Below are 14,125 nucleotides of genomic sequence, written 5' to 3'. Positions count from 1 at the left end.
TTAATCCATGTCTTTCTAAGTGGTAGTTTATCCTGTCCCTCAGAATGGATTCTAATAATTTACCCACCACCGAGGTCAGACTGACCGGTCTATAACTATTTGGCCTATCCCTCACATCCTTTTAAAATAATAGTACAACGTTCGCAGACCTCCAATCCTCCGGCACCTCCCCCATATCCAGTGAGGATTTGAAGATGATCCTCAGCGCATCCACTATTTCCTCCCTGGCTTCCTTTAACAACCTCAGATGCAAACCATCTGGCCCTGGTGATTTATTCATTTTCAAGGATGTCAGACCCTCTAGTACTTCCACTCTCATTATGCTTATTGTATCTAATATTTCACACTCCTCTTCTTTTACTACAATGTCTGCATCATCCCTCTCCTTTGTGAAGGCAGAGACAAAAAACTCATTCAGAACCCAGCCCACATCTTCTGGATCCACACAGAAGTTCCCTTGTACATCTCTGATAGGTCATACCCTTTCCTTAGTTATCCTCTTGCTCTTAATGGACTGAGAAAACATCCTTGGGGTTTCCTTCAAGTAGTTGTATCCAGTCCACATCCACCAAATCACCTCTCAGTTTTGTAAAATTTGCCTTCCCCCAATTTCGAACTTTTACTTTTCGAGCTGCCCTGCCATTACTAAGCTTTACAAACTCATTATTGCTCGTGTAATAAGTGTAATAAGTAGAATAATTTACCAGTTACTCACCGATCAGCTTCTTCCCCTGTACCATGGAGGCTGAAAAGGCAGAAAAGAAAAGAGAGACCAAAGAGCACCTCCTTCCCCGAGTCAGTGAAGTCCCTCACACATCAACTCACAGCTTCACACTCTGCCCAAACAGCACTTTGTAATTAGTAATTATTAATAAATTACACTAACTAAAACATTAGTAAGCTGACCAATTACAAGGTCGCTATTTGAGGGTTTTTAAACAAAGAGCTTTTTTCCCTATCCCAAAGGCTCTTTTCAGATCCACCCACAGTATCTAAAAGGGCTGATTACTGTCTGAAGTCTGCTGTACCCACACCTCTGTCTATCCCTCTTCATCTGGAACAACCAGCGTCATCTTCCATTCCTTTCACCATCATGTGTTCAACTCGCTTCTCCTTATAGACAGTCAGATATCAATGTAATAATGAAATGATCTGTGTCAGTGCTGGCCATTTCCCTGTCCTGATTTCAGACCCCACTCTGGACACTTGTTTCTCATTCCAGGACCTTCTTGTATTAATATTCAGCACCACCTGTCAGTCAGAAACTTGTCTCAATGAACCGATCCTTTTACTGAACTTCCAACTGCTGCTGTCTATTTCTCGAGGGAAAGAGCAGCTCACTGTGCAAGGATGTGAGGGGAATGTAACCCGGCTGCTGGTGAGAAGGTCCCATCTTCTCAATCAAAAGCCTTTTATTTTACTACAGTGATTCCTAGATTCCCAGCTGGTCTGTTGAGGATTTTGTTTTCACAGAAATAACTTGTTAAATACAAATCTGATTCCAACACGTCAGTAACAGGACAGAATGGGAACCTTTTAAAAGAATGAAGCAACTATTTCAGTGGCTTCTCACTGTCCCCCTGAAGCCTGTGTGAAGGGGAATTACCAATAGTCTGTAATTTATTACTTCCACACCGAATTTGAGTTATTTGTCGCGTGAAAGATTGCTGAACGGAGTCTATTACTGTCAGTTACGGAGGAGAAGTTGACAAAAATTGGCAAATAAAGCTGTTCATAAAATAGCACCAGCAATTTGAGTCGGTAAAAGCAAAATTGTGTTTTAAAAGTTTATTTAAACCGCTACGGGAAAATAGATTTTTATGTACTTTTCCAGTCGATCACTTCTTTTCCACAGTGAAATTGGCGGCTTTCACAAATTCAAATATTCTGCCAGGTTGACAGGTTCAACCAATGATTTTTTGCATTTTGTGCTTCGAGGTTCTCTGATTGAATCATTCATGTAAGCTAATGGCTGTGTGGCCCAATGGATAAGGTGTCTGACTTCTGTATATTCTATGATGTTATCAGAAGATTGCAGGTTCGAGTCCTGCCTTGGTCATTTTGACCTGCAGGGATTTGGGGATTGAGTCGGGGACTGAACAGATTGGAAACCCGACATGGATTTAATGGGGCGAATGGCCTCCTCATGTGCTGTCACTGACTTTATGAGAAGAGGGTGACCAATCAGAAGTGGGCTGGGGTGACAGCGGGCTCAAACTGCAGGAATTCCAGGTCCCTGAATGACTGAGCTGAAACTGATCAGTTTCACTGCAGGAAACACCGTCTCGGGGCAAATAACATCACAAATAATTCCATTTGACTAATTATTCAATTATAAAACAATGGGCAGATGTGAAGGTGTGATGTTACTTTTCACTGTGAGGGGAGAATCCGCCATCTGGATAAATCAGTAACTTTATAACATCGTCTGTACGTTTGGTAAAGAAACGATGAAAACTCTCCCCATAACCCTGGTGTGGTGGAAAGGCTCAATTCAGAGATTGGAATATAACGAGAGCACAACATAAATCATTAACTGATATTTCCGGCATAAAACACACCCCAGCTCCCGTTCCCAGGTCACTGCTGTCCCTATGAGGCGGTGTGTGACTCTGAAAAGATACTTTGTTTTGTGTTTCTGCAGGAAAACCACAAAGATCCTCCCAGGCAGTGAAACTCATCTTCCCAGAATCTCCATACCAGATTGAAACAGAAAACACAAAGACAGTGAGAAAGTTCCAGAGAGTTACTGAGCATTAAAACCAATGAAATAAACCAATTCTAGAGAGATGTTGGTGCAGTTTTTTTCAGAGAGATTGTGGGTGGCTCTGAAAAGAGCCGTTGTGTTTCGAGTGTTTTCACTACATGGTGGAGTTTTCCTTGGAGTTGATGTACTTGGTCACTCACTTTGTCCCTTCTCATATTCCGAGCGCTTTGTTGGGTGGAAATATTTATTCAGGCAGTTTCAACAGCTCAGAGCCGACATTGAGTCAGAAACCAGAAATGGGAGTCCGGGACACAGACAAGGAATTTACGCTGGACCTTTATAAATCTCACTGGTTAAAGGCCTCAGTTAGAGCGTTGTGTCTAATTCCATGCTCCACACTTTAGCAGGAATGTCAAGGCCTTAGAGTGGGTGCAGAGGAGATTTACTAGAATGTATCAGAGATGCAGGAATTCAGCTAATGTGGAAAGAATAGGGGTCTGGGGTGTGTGAAGCTGGGGTCCTTCTTCTTAGAGCAGAATGGCAGTTAATAGTTGTGTTCAACATTGTGAAGTTTTTTTAGAAGAATAAAGAAGTTTGACTGCAATTAGACAGAGCCTTGGTGAGATCACACATTATGGGCGGCACAGTGGCGCAGTGGTTAGCACCGCAGCCTCAAAGCTCCAGCAACCCGGGTTCAATTCTGGGTATTGCCTAGGTGGAGTTTGCAAGTTCTCCCTGTGTCTGTGTGGGTTTTCTCCAGGTGCTCCGGTTTCTTCCCACAAGCCATAAGACTTGTTGGTAGGTAAATTGGCCATGATAAATTGTCCCTGGTTTAGGTAGGTGGGAGGGAAAAATAGGGTCGGTGGGGATGTGTTAGGAATATGGGATTAGTGTAGGATTAGTATAAATGGGTGATTGTTGGTCGGCACAGACTCGGTGGGCCGAAGGGCCTTTTTCAGTGCTGTATCTCTCTGTGACTCGAGAGATGTGGATGCTCAATCATTGGGTATATCCAAGAGAGAGATCGATAGGTTTTTGGATACTAAGGGAATCAAGGGATCTGTGCTAGTGTGGTAAGATGGAGTTGATGTCGGAGATCAGCTGTGATCTTATTGAATGGCAGAGCTATTTCGATGGGCCGAATGGCCCACTCCTATTTTTTATGTAAAGTTCTATTCCTCTCAGGGAATATTTTATTTTCAAAAAGAGAAATACTGCACACACTGGAAATCTGAATAATAACAGAAGATTCTGGAAACACTCAGCAGTTCCAGTAGTATCTGTGGAGAGAGGAAGGTAGGAGCAATGTTTCAGGTATATAGAAGCGTCACAGAACTGGACCATTAACCCGAGCTTCTCTTCTCCACAGTTGTTTCCGGACTGGCTGAGTGTTTTCAGTATTTTAGGCTTTTTCTTTCTGTATTTCATCCATTTCCCATTTGACTATTTGCTGTGAAACTTTCAGCGTTGTGCTCAATTCTTTGTGTCGTTGTGTTTCCTTTATTTGAAGTAATGTAAATAGTATCCTGAAATGAATTTGCCAAATGGTTGGGCAAATTGTTACAACCAGTTTTTGAGCAAGTTCTCCACATGCACAGTGAAGGATTCCTTCACATTTGCGAAGACCATACAGGACTTGCCTATCGATAGCAATGCCGTGTCCATGTGTCATTTGACATTGCTAGCCTATTCACCAATGTACCACTTCAGGAAGCCATAGATATTTGCACTGCAGTGCTATATCATGGCGATCTAGACCCGTCACCATTGTGTGAATCAGTATTCATTGAACTTATGAACTCGGCAACTTGCACAGTTGAGTTCAGTTTTTTTGACACCATGTATCGCTGGTGTTGCCATGGGATCCCCTCTGGGCCCAGCTCTCACAAACATCTTTGTTGGATTCCATGACAAACCTGTTTTTAAGGGAATGACACCTAACCTCCTACCTCTTGCATATTTCCAATATGTAGATGATACGTTTGCTATATTTGAATCCGCAGCTGCATGAAATAATTTCCTTGCACTTCTTCATGGGCTCCATCCGACACTCTAATTCACCTTTGGAATGGAGCTGTCAAATGAGCTCCCTTTCCTTGATGTACTAGTTGAGAAATCTGCTAAGGGGTTTTCTACCACGGTCTACCGCAAACATACCTTCACTGGTCAATACACGCGTTGGGATTATTACAGTTCCACGCGCTATAAGATTGGTCTTATCGACAACCTCATAAATAGGGCTGAGCCATTTGCTCACCATGCAAGCTTGATGCTGAAATAGGGCGAATCAAAGACATCCTGCATTACAATGGCTACACTGATCAGATCATTTCTCACTGTATATCACACAAACTTATAAATGGGCTGAAGGACGTCATTTTGAGCCCTGAAAAGTGCCCAGTCTCCCTCAAATTACCCTGGAAGGGTAATATATCCCCAGTATTTGAGTAACAGGTGAAGCGAGCTGTTTGCTACTGTTCCTATGCAGGAGCAACAAGTGTGGTGTTCACCACTAACAGGATGCTGCTGTCAAGCAAAAGAGACGTCCTGCCTATCACACAAATAAGTAACGTGATATATGAATTTCAATACCAGTGTGATGCTAGGTTTCTAGACCGTACATCCCAAAACTGGTGGATTGTATCAAATAACATGTCCCTTCCGCTGTTCGCAATGGGCCCTACCCAACCAACCCGTGCTTGCAAAACTCAAAACACAGTATCCAACATGAGATGTGATTCCACAATAGGACAACATTTGCTAAATAATTCTCAGTGTGCTAAGAATTACACTGACAACCGATTTAAGACTGTCAGTGGGGCTCGCAGTGTGGTGCACTGGTGTGTACTGTAAGCTACATATATTAATACACAGGGCCCTGTTCTTTGCTGACGGAAAGAACATGCACACACATTGTGCCAGTTTCAGATAAACAAAATAAGTGACAGCCATTCACTGGCTCATTCCAAAGGGCAATGCCTTGACCAATCAGAGTCAAGCTGCCTGGTTTAAATTTCAAACAAAGCTGGGCAGTTATCTGTCAGTTACCATAAACTGATGCATTCTGAATGGCAATGCCTCGACCAATCAGAGCTCACTTGCCAACCAATCAGCACTCTCTTCTCATACAGAAGAAAGTTGTTGTTTTCCTTTAAATTGGTATTCTTGTGGATTGCCCTGCTGAGTGCAAGACGAAAACACCTGGCTACCAAAGTCTGGACAACATGTCACTATTTTCTCGAAATGATTACTTTTATTTTCAATATAAAAATATAAAGCAATATGAGTGTAACATTTACAGACAAATTCTATTACCTCAAATTGCCTGATTCTTTCACACTGACAGACTATGTGAACTACTGTCCCGATTTTGCAGTTCTCACTTCCAGTTAGCAAATGTCAGCAATCTGTGATACAGTGCAGTTTACAGACCAGACCGTCAATCACAACATGCAATAATTGTTCAGCTTCTGTTGGACTGGTGGGATTTAGAAATACTAGGAATTGAGATGAGTTGTTATTGTATTTAATTATTTCTTTCATGGGATGTGGACGTCGCCAGCCAGGCCAGCATTTATTGTCCATCCCTAATTGCCCATGAGAAGGTGGTGGTGAGCTTCCTTCTTGAACCACTGCAGTCCATGTGGGGTAGGTACACTCACAGTGCTATTAGGAAGGGAGTTCCAGGATTTTGACCCAGCGACAGTGAAGGAATGGCGATCGAGTTCCAAGTCAGGATGATGTTTAGCTTGGAGGAGAACTTTCAGGTGGTGGTGTTCCCATGCATCTGCTGACCTTGTCCTTCTAGGCAATAGAGGATGCAGGTTTGGAAGGTGCTGCCTGAGTAGCCTTGGTGCATTGTTGCAGTGCATCTTGTCGATGGTACACACTGCTGCCACTGTACGTCAGTGGTGAAGGGAGTGAATGTTGTGGACGGGGTGCCAATCAAGCGTGTTGCTTTGTCCTGGATGGTGTCGTGCTTCTTGAATGTTGTTGGAGCTGCACCCATCCGGGCAAGTGGATAGTATTCCATCACACTCCAGACTTGTGCCTTGTAAATGGTGGACAGGCTTGGGGAGTCAGGAGGTGAGTTACTCACCGCATGATTCCTACCCTCTGACCAGCTCATGTAGTCACACTATTTATAAGGCTACTCCAGTTCAGTTTCTGGTCAATGGGAACCCCCAGGAAGTTGATAGTGGGGGATTCAGCGATCGTAATGCCGTTGAATGTCAATGGGAGATCGTTAGATTCTCTCTTGTTCGAGATGGTCATTGCCTGGCACTTGTGTGGCGCGAATGTTACTTGCCACTTATCAGCCCAAGCCTGGATATTGTCCAGGTCTTGCTGCATTTCTACATGGACTGCTTCAGTATCTGAGGAGTCGCGAATGGTGCTAAATTTTGCAATCATCAGTGAACATCCCCATTTCTGACCTTATGATTGAAGGAAGGTCACTGATGAAGTAGTGAAGAAGGTTGGGCCGAGGATACTACCCTGAGGAACTCCAGCAGTAATGTCCTGGAGCTGAGATGATTGACCTCCAACAATCACAACCATTTTCCTTTGTGCTAGGTGCAATTCCAACCAGTGGAGAGTTTTCCTCTTGATTCGCATTGACTCCAGTTTTACTCTGGCTCCTTGATGCCATACTCAGTCAAATGCTACCTTGATGTCAAGGGCAGACACTCTCACCTCACCTCTTGAGTTCAGCTCTTTTGTCCTTGTTTGAACCAAGGCTGTAATGAGGTCAGGAGCTGAATGGCCCTGGCGGAACCCAACTGAGCATCACTGAACAGGTTATTGTGAAGCAAGTGCCCCGTCGATGACATCTTCCATCACTATACTGATGATTGAGAGTAGACTGATGAGGCAGCAATTGGCTGGGTTGGATTTGTCCCGCTATTTGTGTTCAGGACATACCTGGGCAATTTTCCACATTGCCGGGTAGATGCCAGTGTTGTAGCTGTACTGGAACAGCTTGGCTAGGGGCGCGGCAAGTTCTGGAGCACAGGTCTTCAGTACTATTGCCGGAATATTGTCAGGGCCCGTAGCCTTTGCTGTATCCAGTGCCTTCAGTCGTTTCTTGATATCACGTGGAGTGAATCGAATTGGCTGAAGACTGGCATCTGTGATGCTGGGGACTTCAGAAGGAGGCCGAGATGGATCATCAACCCGGCACTTCTGGCTGCAGATTGTTTCAAATTCTTCATCCTTGTCTTTTGCACTGATGTGCTGGGCTCCCCCATCATTGAGGTTGGGGATATTTGTGGAGCCACCTCCTCCTGTTGGTTGTTTAATTGTCCACCACCATTCATCATTGGATGTGGCAGGGTGTAGATCTGATCCGTTGGTTGTGGGATCACTTAGCCCTGTCTATTACATGCTGCTTCTGCTGTTTGGCATGAAAGTAGTCCTGGGCTGCAGCTTCATCAGGCTGATGCCTCATTTCAAGGTATGCCTGGTGCTGCTCCTGGCATGCCCTCCTGCACTCTTCATTGAATAAGGGTTGGTCCCCAGCTTGTTGGTAATGTTAGAGTGGGGGAATATGCCGGGCCATGAGGTTATAGAATGTGGTTGACTACAATTCTGCTGCTGCTAATGGTCCACAGCACCTCATGGATGCCCAGTTATACATTGCTAGATCTGTTCAAAATCTATCCCATTTAGCACAGTGGTAGTGGCACACAACACGATAGAGGGTATCCTCAATGTGAAGACGGGACATCATCTCCACAAGGACTGTGCAGTGGTCACTCCTACCAATACTGTCATGGACTGATGCATCTGAAGCAGGCAGATTGGTGAGGATGAGGTCAAGTATGTTTTTCCCTCTTGTTCGTTCCCTCACCACCTACTGCAGACCCAATCGAGCAGCTATGTCCGTTAGGACTCGGCCAGCATGGTCAGTAGTGGTGCTACCGAGCCACTCATGGTGATGGACATTGAAACCCCCCAGCCAGACTACATTCTGGACCCTTGCCACCCTCAGTGCTCCCTCCAAGTGGTGTTCATCAGTCTCTCGCTGTCTCTTATAATAAAAACAAGAAATGCTGGAACCACTCAGCAGGTCTGGCAGCATCTGTGGAAAGAGAAACAGAGTTAACGTTTCGGGTCAGTGACCCTTCATCGGAACGATGAAGGGTCACTGACCCGAAACGTTAACTCTTCGTTCCGATGAAGGGTCACTGACCCGAAACGTTAACTCTGCTTCTCTTTCCACAGATGCTGCCAGACCTGCTGAGTGGTTCCAGCATTTCTTGTTTTTATTCCAGATTTCTAGCATCCGCAGTATTTTGCTTTTATCTCGCTGTCTCTTGCTGGTTTGCTCAGTACCTTTCTCTGTCTGTTCCTTTCTGGGTCCTGATAATATCTTCCTGGTTTTCTGTGTGTCTTTCTCTGCCTGCCTCATTGTCGGTGCTGTTACTCAGTGTCCTTGTGTCATTGTGCAGTGAGTCCGTCAGCACGTGTGTTGCTGAGTCTGGGATTCTTGAGAAATCCGACTCCAATGCTATTTTGATAAAAACATTGGGGAAATGAACATATTTCACTAACGGGCAGCTGAAATTGAAAACAGCAGTAAGCAGAGTGGCGCAGCGGAAGCGTGCTGGGCCCATAACCCAGAGGTCGATGGATCGAAACCATTCTCTGCTATTTATGCTTGGTAATAATGCAAACAGTTCACTTTCAAAACATCAAGTGTTTACCCATAATAACAAGATGCTTCCAAAGGCACTTTATTGCAATCAGCTTTTTCCTTCCAGTGAACACATCAATCAGCAACAAATCACTTTTGCTCACACGAACACAAGCTGCAAACACGGACCAGCCGAGTCTCTCCCACTTTGTCAACCCCTTCCTGCAGAGCCACCTCTCCACCACCAGATGGTGATGTTGGCCACAATAAAACCAGGACAAATGGTCACAGTGAGGAGACGGTCAGCAACAGAAAATAAAACAATAACAGGGAAAACCTTTACACAACAACAGGGTACATCTTTACACAACAGAAAACATATTTACACAACAGGAAATACCTTTAGATAACAGGGAGAACACAATCATACAAATGCCTTGTTTCTCCATCTCAGTCTCGTTGTCTCTCTCTCTGTCCCTCACTTTTGCTTCCTCACAGTCTATTGGTTTTCTGTGTGTTTTTCTCTCTGTCCCGATGTCAATGGTGTTACTCAGCATCCTTGTAACATTGTGTAGCCAGGCTGAGCCTCCCAACACCTGTGTTGCTGAAATAAAAACAGAAAATGCTGGAAATGTTCAGTTGGTCTGGCAGCATCTGTGCAGAGAGAAACAGTTAACAGTTCAGGTCTGTTTCCTTAGCTCACATTAACTTTGTTCTCTCTCCACAGATGCTGCCAGACCTGCTGAGTATTTCCAGCATTTCTTGTTTTCATTATGGCACAGAGTTCCCTTTTCAAACTGACAGAATTAACCACAATAATGTACTCTGAGATTCAAGTTAAATATCAGCCCAATATTTACACACATTATGAGTTTATAAGTTTCAGTATTAATTCCCATAGTGCATCCTGACATATACATTAGATATAACATAACATAAGAACAGAAGAAATAGGAGCAGGAGTAGGCCATTCGGCCCCTCAAGCCTGCCCTGCCATTCAGTAAGATCATGGCTGATCTGCCCCAGACCTCAACTCCTCTTTCATGCCAGCTCTTCATAGCCCTCAACTCTCCAATATTTCAAAAATCTATTTACATCCTCTTTAAATACTTTCAGTGATTTAGCCTCCAATACTGTCTGGGGTAGAGAATTCCAGACATTCACTCCCCTCTGAGAGAAGAAATTCATTTGCATCTCAGTTTAAATGAGTGTCCCCTTATTCTGTAACTATGTCGCCTAGTTTGAGATTCCCCACTAGTGGAAACATTTTCTCAACATCTACCCTGTTAATAAAAACAAGAAATGCTGGAAATACTCAGCAGGTCTGGCAGCATCTGTAAAGAGAGAAGCAGAGTTAATGTTTCAGGTCAGAGACCCTTCTTCACCCTGTTAAGCCCCCTCAGAATCTTGTACGTTTCAAAAAGATCACCCCTCATTCTTCTGAACTCGAATGAATAACCTGTTTAGCCGTTCTTGATAAGTCAACCCCTTCATCTCAGGAATCAGCTGAGTGAATCGCTTTTGAACTCCTCCAATGCCAGTACATCCTTTCTTAAGTCTAAATCTCAAGTGTGATATCAGATTGAGAGAATCTGAAAGATAGTATAACCTGAGATACCAACTGAGAATTCAGTTTAAAACTCCCCCGGATTGTGAAACTAAAAGATACAATAGCAATTTAATTTGTATAGACTGTGCGTTGGATCATATTCCAGCCCTCATACAGTATCAGACTGGATGATACTGTAGCAATTCCATTAGTGCAGACTCAGCTCTACATTACAGAGCAGGGAACATATTTAAACAACAGGGAACACTTTTACACAAGACGGATCATATTTACACAACTGAGAAGACCTTTACCCAACAGGGAACCATTTTACACAATAACAGAGAACATCTTTACACAACAGCGAATACAGTAACACAACAGAGAACATATTACACAGCAGGAAATATCTTTAAAAGAACACAGGGAACATCTTTACACAACAGAGAACACAATTACATAAATCATGAGTCTTTCGCTGTCTCTTGCTGGTTTGCTCAGTTCCTTTCTCTGTCTGTTCCCTTCTGGGTCCTGATAATCTCTTCCTGGTTTTCTGTGTGTCTTTCTCTGTCTGTTCCCTTCTGGGTCCTGATAATCTCTTCCTGGTTTTCTGTGTGTCTTTCTCTGTCTGTTCCTTTCTGGGTCCTGATAATCTCTTCATGGTTTTCTGTGTGTCTTTCTCTGCCTGCCTCATTGTCGGTGCTGTTACTCAGTGTCCTTGTGTCATTGTGCAGTGAGGGTGAGTCTGTCAGCACGTGTGTTGCTGAGTCCGGGATTCTTGAGAAATCCGACCACAATCCTATTTTGATAAAAACATTGGGGAAATGAACATATTTCACTAACAGGCAGCTAAAATTTAAAACAGCAGTTTGCAGAATGGCGCAGCGGAAGCGTGCTGGGCCCATAACCCAGAGGTCGATGGATTGAAACCATTCTCTGCTATTTATGTTTGGTAGGAAGACAAACAGTTCACTTTCAAAACATCAAGTGTTTCCCCATAAAAGCAAGATGCGCTCGATTGCAATCAGCTTTTTCCTTCTAGTGAACACATCAATCAGTAACAAATCACTTTTGCTCACACGAACACAAACTGCAAACACGGACCAGCCGACTCTCTCCCACTTTGTCAACCCCTTCCTGCAGAGCCTCCTCTCCACCACCAGATGGTGATGTTGGCCACAATAAAACCAGGGCAAATGGTCACAGTGAGGAGACGGTCAGCAACAGTAAATAAAACAATAACAGGGAAAACCTTTACACAACAATAGGGTACATCTTTACACAACAGAAAACATATTTACACAACAGGAAATACCTTTAGACAACAGGGAGAGCACAATCATACAAATGTCTTGTTTCGCCATCTCAGTTTCGTTGTCTGTCTCTCTCTCCGTTCCACACTTTTGCTTCCTCACAGTCTATTAGTTTTCTGTGTGTTTTTCTCTCTGTCCCGTTGTCGATGGTGTCACTCAGCGTCCTTGTAACATTGCGTAGCCAGGCTGAGCCTCCCAACACCTGTGTTACAGAACATAGAACATAGAACAGTATAGCACAGTACAGGCCCATCGGCCCACGATGATGTGCCGAACCTTTAACCTCCTCTAAGATCAAAACTACCTACATACCCTTCATTCTACTATCATCCATGTACCTATCCAAGAGACGCTTAAATGTCCCTAATGTATCTGCTTCTACTACCACCGCTGGCAGTGCATTCCATGCACCCACCACTCTCTTGTGTGAAGAACCTACCTCTGACATCTCCCCGAAACCTTCCTCCATCACCTTAAAATTATGCCCCCTGGTGATAGCCCTTTCCACCCTGGGAAAAAGTCTCTGGCTATCCACTCTATCTATGCCTCTCATCATCTTGTAACCCTCTATCAAGTCACCTCTCATCCTTCTTCGTTCCAATGAGAAAAGTCCCAGCTCCCTCAATCTTTCTTTGTAAGACATGCCCTCCAGTCCAGGCAGCATCCTGATAAATCTCCTCTGCACCCGCTCTAAAGCTTCCACATCCTTCCTATAATGAGACGACCAGAACTGAACACAATATTCCAAGTGTGGTCTAACCAGGGCTTTATAGAGCTGCAGCATAACCTCGCGGCTCTTAAACTCAATCCCCCTGTTAATGAAAGCTAACACACCATACGCCTTCTTAACAACCCTATCAACTTGGGTGGCAACTTTGAGCGATCTATGGACATGGGCCCCAAGATCCCTCTGTTCCTCCACACTACCAAGAATCCTGTCTTTTCGCCTGTATTCTGCATTCAAATTCAACCCTCCAAAATGAATCACTTCACACTTTTCCAGGTTGAACTCCATCTGCCACTTCTCAGCCCAGCTCTGCATCCTGTCAATGTCCTGTTGCAACCTACAACAGCCTTCCACACCATCCACAACTCCAGCAACCTTCGTGTTACCGGCAAACTTGCTAACCCAGACTTCCACTTCCTCATCCAAGTCATTTATAAAAATCACAAAGAGCAGAGGTCCCAGAACAGATCCCTGCGGAACACCACTGGTCACCGAGCTCCAGGCTGAATACTTTCCATCTACTACCACCCTCTGTCTTCTATGGGCCAGCCAATTCTGTATCCAGACAGCCAACTTTCCCTGTATCCCATGCCTCCTTACTTTCTGAATGAGCCTACCATGGGGAACCTTATCAAACGCCTTGCTGAAATCCATATACACCACATCCACTGCTTTTCCTTCATCAATGTGTTTTGTCACATCGTCAAAGAATGTAATAAGGCTTGTGAGGCATGACCTGCCCCTCACAAAGCCATGCTGACTGTATCTAATCAAACTATGCTTTTCCAACTAATCATAAATCCTGTCTCTCAGAATCCTCTCCAATAATTTGCCCACTACCGTCGTAAGACTGACTGGTCTATAATTCCCAGGGTTATCCCTATTCCCTTTCTTGAACAAGGGAATAACATTTGCCACCCTCCAATCATCTGGTACTACTCCAGTGGACAGTGAGGACGCAAAGATCATCGCCAAAGGCGCGGCAATCTCTTCCCTCGCTTCCCTTAATATCCTTGGGTATATCCCGTCTGGCCCCAGGGACTTATCTGTCCTCATGTCTTTCAAAATTTCCAGCACATCCTCCCTCTAAACATCAACCTGATCGAGCATATCAGCCTGTTTCACGCTGTCCTCACAAACGACCAGGTCCCTCTCACTAGTGAATACTGAAGCAAAGTATTCATTTAGGACC

General features: G+C 44.2%; 2 non-coding genes across 2 annotated transcripts; both read left to right on the top strand.

Annotated features, from left to right (window-relative positions):
• Positions 1-1,970: 1,970 nt before the first annotated feature.
• Positions 1,971-2,059, top strand: trnar-ucu (transfer RNA arginine (anticodon UCU)). Its single transcript is given in 2 exon segments — positions 1,971-2,007; positions 2,024-2,059. It is a non-coding gene; the product is annotated as a tRNA-Arg (tRNA).
• A 7,230-nt stretch (positions 2,060-9,289) lies between these two features.
• On the top strand, positions 9,290-9,361 carry trnam-cau (transfer RNA methionine (anticodon CAU)). The gene has a single exon. It is a non-coding gene; the product is annotated as a tRNA-Met (tRNA).
• The last annotated feature ends 4,764 nt before the right edge of the window (positions 9,362-14,125 follow it).

This window comes from Heterodontus francisci, unplaced genomic scaffold (genome assembly GCF_036365525.1).
Source record: "Heterodontus francisci isolate sHetFra1 unplaced genomic scaffold, sHetFra1.hap1 HAP1_SCAFFOLD_75, whole genome shotgun sequence".
Taxonomy (NCBI): domain Eukaryota; kingdom Metazoa; phylum Chordata; class Chondrichthyes; order Heterodontiformes; family Heterodontidae; genus Heterodontus; species Heterodontus francisci.
Note: the sequence above shows the minus strand (reverse complement) of the source record. Positions and strands in the feature narration are given on the sequence as shown.